The sequence below is a fragment of the Pecten maximus genome, chromosome 7, assembly GCF_902652985.1.
Source record: "Pecten maximus chromosome 7, xPecMax1.1, whole genome shotgun sequence".
NCBI classification, from domain to species: domain Eukaryota; kingdom Metazoa; phylum Mollusca; class Bivalvia; order Pectinida; family Pectinidae; genus Pecten; species Pecten maximus.
Window position 1 is genome coordinate 38,486,628 of NC_047021.1, and position 6,000 is coordinate 38,492,627.

The window sequence follows — 6,000 nt, forward strand, 5'->3', positions numbered from 1 at the left end:
GTAATAACTTTATAATCGTGAGGATATCATTTTTCATAATATTCTTTCATCAGATGTCGCAACAACAAATGCATTCAAAAGACTTAATTTTATTAGTTTACATGGACATGTTTTCTGCTTAAGGATGAATAAAGTACATTGTATAAGTACAAGTATATATGTATATTTATAGTACATCTTTCTGGTGCTTATGGATGAAAGCATAATTTATTTTTTCATGCCATTTATCAAACGCCTACTTTACAGGTTTCCTGTCAAGGTCCACCTCTACGTCACTTCTTGAATCTAAATATAAAGCACTTTTGCTACGGCGTCCTTTGAGTCTTCCTGGAGTCTAGAAGTCCTTAGCGCATGACATGTTGACAAGACACGGTTGAATAGATGTACCTCATAAAATAATGAAACATTTTAAGGGAATTGAAATGCATTTCTGTTATTCGCATAACTTAAAGAAATTTTATCTGTATGTGAATGCGATATAACTGATTAAGCTATATCATATATGCCATACACATCTATATTTGTATCTACTAATACATCAGTATTAACATAACATAATTATAAATCACTGAAATAGCTCTCAATCATTTACAGATGTGGCCACCGAGCTTTGACTGAAAAAATAACCCTATGAAATATGAACTAAGTAGTAATCGAGTCTAGTACCTGGCTTTCTTTAATTAATATCATCATTATAATTAATCGCTTGAACAAGTATGAAAAGAACATTCGGAAGAAAATAAATCGACATATCGAGAAATCACATTAGCCACCTTTTAATCAAGCGGTAGTGTATTCATTAGCCCGCACGTGCACACGTCAAGAGGGACAGTGAAAGTAAACCGGAAGGATTTTGAAAGTAAATTGCATGTCTGTGAATTTCACATAAATGTTACCAATTTCAACGTTTCTAATTGAGAGTGAAATTGACATCAACCGCATGATCAACGTCAAACATTAAACTCGTTTTCTCAAATATAAGTACACTTTCTGAAGTACATCTGATCTCAAATACGCTCGATCTTTAGAACTGTACTTGGTTGAAAAAAAAAACGCCTTTATAGATCTTTCTTCCTTCATTTAAATGTTCATTTTTCAATTCATTTTGAGAGAACGAAACTGTGTGTATTTCAATGAGCAGGGAGTTCAGATCTATAGAAATGTGTGTTCGATTGTGGGGAATAAAGTTCCATCAAATTGAATTAATTCTAGTCTGTATTCCCTGAACAGCGTGCTTGCGAAATACATTCATTCTTCTCTTGGAATAATGCTGCACTCTTAACAGACACGACTGGGACTCGGGCGAGATTATCATAGTTTCAATTGCAAATATTGTAAGTTGTGTTGTTGGTTTGTTATTGGAGGGATGGGGTGAGGGGAGGGGCAAGTCACAGTTTCCTACACCGAGGGTGTATTATTGTATCTTATGTTGGAATTGTCATATTTTATCTGATAAACCTAAGGGTAGTTGAATGGTACAATTGTAACACAATTGCCTTTTTTACATAGGCGGTCTGGGTTTGATTCTCAAATCGAGCGTGAAAAGGTATTGGGTAACCTGGTCACCTGCCAAAACACCTGGACTTTCTCCGGGTACTCCCGTTTCCTCGCAAAGTAGTATCGCTCGCGCATACAAACAAGTGTAATTAATATGTTTATTTAACCTAATTCACAAATATTGTAAAATAAACAACATTAACTTTTAAACAGGTATGTAGTAGTGTGTTCTATTTATAAGAGTTCTCTCTGTCAATCTCAATATCTTGGTCTCAAAATTTGGAATACTCGAAGTTATTTTGGTTCACTCATATGTAAATTGCTAATTATCTGCGCCCGACGAACCCCATTCACTTTAACGAATGCGTTCCTATTTAACACAACATGTTAGATATTTTACAAGTGTAAATCTCATTTCCATGCTAGGAATCGAACTGGCAAACAGAAATATACTGAATACGGCATGACGGAATTAGGTAGAATGAGATGTTGCGAATGGTATACGTACCTAAGGCAAGTTTTCCCCTTGCAACGATTTTGTGTAGTGATTTGTTATATTCAGGCTATTTCGTCACAGTTCGCTCTGTCAAGATCTACATGTAGGTACATGTATATGATATTGGGGTCGAGATTGTCAGGATATAGTTCCTTCTGCAAGATTGGTTTTGTTTGGCTTATTTTGTTTAACGTCCTATTAACAGCTAAGGTCATTTAAGAGTTAAAAATCGAGTTTCCAGGGGTAACAGCGATGCTTGTGGATCATGGCTAAGTATTTTCCCCGAGTCCCTACATGGACGCCAATGTAACAGAGCGCATGATTTATTAAATTTAAATCACTACCTCCGCTAGGGATTGAACCCGGGACCTCTGGCTTACTAGTCTTACGCTCAACCGATCGAGCTAAAGAGAAGATCTCTCTAGCCGAGCGGTATATTGCGGCTAGTATTTATCAGGGTTACATTACGACACGTTCTTATCTTACCGAAACAAAATGTCAATTTCCTAAATTGCTCAAGTTGTTTACCCATCAACCGATATTTCTTTAACCTCATTATAATTTGAGGAATATAACATAAAATGTTTTAAATACAAAATGTAACAACAGTATATTATATTGCTGAAATTATAGCCAAATGGGTGTTTAGATAAGATGGAGATGATTGCATAGAAGTGTTAAATATTGACAAACGGAGAAGAAAGATTGGCCAAATACATCATAGTCATAATCAACAATTATCATGCGCTCAATTATCTTTACTTCTTTTGTACTACAAAATCTTCGTTAAAGCATGTACATTTTATATCTTTATTACGTGGCATGATAAGGTAACATAGAAGCCATGTCTTCACTTTTCTGTTGTCAGAACAGAAACACTTGGACTTTTACTTGGCGATATGTTCTAGAATATTGTTTTCTCTCAAAACGCTTTTAAGAGTTATGTGTCATACGACGGACGCCAATCGTTAACGACTTAATTATGTGTTGCTACTAATCAGTACACGGCATGTGTTGACATCATCTGCCATGCCACAATTGCACACATTGCCAAAACAAAACTCAAGAAATATTGATCATCCTCAACACGTCATCACATGTCGTCACTAGATTTTATTTTATGTTCAACTATTTAAGCAATGAACAGTGAATATCGACTATAACAACATTAAAACCACGGTTCAATACTTATATTTACTTTGTTTTACCATTTTTGTCAACATTGAAAAAAACTAAACCAACATAAAAACATCCTGCCTGTTTTAACGTCACATGACCCACTGGGTGTTATAGCCTGAGGCACTCGGTGTTATAGGCGTATGGTGGCAACTGCCTCTAAGCATTGTGTCAATGACGAAATGCGGAGCAAATGTAAATATATCACAATGCGTACACACAATAAAACACAGTGTTCTACTAATTTTTAACAGTTTCTAATAATACACTTTCAAATAACAATCGCATTATATACTATTGTTCGTCTGTGGTGCAACATAGACTCGTGTCCAGGAACAGGACCGCCCGGCTATACCTCTCTGATGACAGGAATTTTCACCCTCTATAAAAGTGCTTGCTGACTGCAATTACTAACATGTGATGTTACAAACAATTCGTATCATTAGACGCAGCACCGTCTTATGAATTGAACTGCTTTCAGTTGGAAGTTATGGGCTGATGAATGTCAACTGGACAAAGGCAAACTTCCTTTGTCCAGTTGACATTCATCAGCCCACAACTTCCAAATGAAAGCAGTTCAATGCTTATATTAACATTTGACAACGATTTTTAAAGACTATATCCAGGAATTTTGCTTTTACGATGTATAAACAAAATATTATCGTCAAAGACGGAACAGCCTTTTCAACAGCCATCTTTCGTTATCGCCGACGTTACAATTAAGACGTCACTATAATAATGACGTCATCATCAAGATTTGGAAGTTATGCACTCGTAACCTTCAAGTGAGCTTGGTTAAGCTATATAGTGGGGCTGCAGTGTAAATGTAAATATGATAATATAACTACTAAGCGATCCAAAGACTAATCTACCATGTTTATACATGGTCTTTCCTGCAACTTCAAGAGCTTGAAAATAATGATGTCTTATAAGCTTTATCATAGTCACAGTTTAGTCCTTCCACTGTTGCCTTCAGCTGTTTTAGAGCAGGCGGAAATTAAATAAAGTAAGGCCTCCTTCATTACAAGCATAAGCCCTCATTCTGCCTGTTTTCTTCTCTGCTTCTTTAGTCTTCAGTTCTCAAGTAGAATCTTGATAATCTTAAACAGTAGTTGCAGTGAAACTTATTTAGTTTTAAATCATCATTTAATCAATCAAGGTAAATTCTATCTAGAACTGAATAGTAGGTCGCAGTCTTTAATTGTGTCTCTTACACCATGTTCTGATGCGGGCTATGTTTTTATGCGAATTTCCTTAAAGGATTCCAAGTTGACCGGCGTTGTAAGTTGCTTTTGTAGCTGTATGTAAGCAGGATATGGAGACACCTTAAACGGGTGAAAGTTCTGATTACTTCTACCAAAAATAATAGTAACGATAACAGCAAAAGAAAGCACTTACAATTATATATACAGAATATTGTTTTTTTATAATAACACACGAATATTCCCCATTTGGTTGAAAAAACAACAACAATAAATATACCGATAAGTCTGTAAAGTTTACGACAACAAATTTCAGAACGTGATATGTCAACGTGTTATCAATCATACACAGGATAATAATAATACCGAAAACATTCCCCTGTTCCGGATATGACGTAAATCGTTGTCCGTGAGAATACACGTTACATTTTCCTTTTGGAATAAAAAAAAAAAAAAAGGATCCAACAAGATGGTGTGTCAGATGAAAATCGGTTTTTTGTAGTGTATCAAACTATTCATGCATTTTAAGTTTGTGTATATAGGGCCGCGCTGTCCGAGTGGTTACGGTGTCCCGACAAGTTAACACTAGCGCTCCACCTCTGGGTTGCGAGTTCGAAACCTACGTACAAATACCCGTCTGCGTCCTACGTACTACAGTTGCCAGGTACATGTACTGACCGTAGGCCGGTGGTTTTTCTCCAGGTACTCCGACTTTCCACCTCCAAAACCTGGCACGTCCTTAAATGACCCTGGCTGTTAATAGGACGTAAAACAAAAACAAAACCAATAAAAAAAATGTGTATATCGCAATTGAAGCATGCAATATTGTCAGCAACCTAATCGTTCATAGCAGACACTCGTTAATGTAGACATCAGTAATTGTGTCTCCGAACATGTTGTCCGATAATATTTGAGACATCATCAGACACATTATATATCTCTTCTATGAAACTGAGGATCGGAAATGACATTCTATTCTTCTTTAACTGTCTGTAATAATCGCAACAAACTTCAATTTCCAAAAATACAACTTCCTGAATATGTCACCAATTTTAGAAATTTGGGACACCCTCATCAGTTTATTGGGTTCCAGTCAGCCTACATATACGAGTAATCCATGGCGTCGATTAGGTCCGTATCGATCTAGAGAGAAATATTGAGATAAATGTATTAGCATCCTCATCTTCGCACCACGTGACATGCTATCGCTGTACTCCAGACGCTTGTAAATGAAACGTCTAATAACTTCGTTATCAAGTTCTCAAAACTCGTTCAATTAATCGGACGGATTTCTCTGGATGCTGGAACCTATTATGGAAATTTTTAGCTATGACGCAGACGGGTATTTGTTTATTTATTATTCATATTCTGTTATTTCTTTATTTATATTAGTATTATTTCTTTTAACGTCTTGTATTATAATATACTGAAGATATATATCATTATAATGAAATGAAATGATAAGAAAACTCTGAGGTTTATTGAAAAAATAACACGAACTTGATTTTTATAAATTCTCCAGCGCTATTGTAAACGGTTGGACATTGATTTGTAATATATTTGAATTTTTTTTTTCCAAATGACGATAACGAGAATGAATGAAGCCACATAAAACAAACGTATTAACGT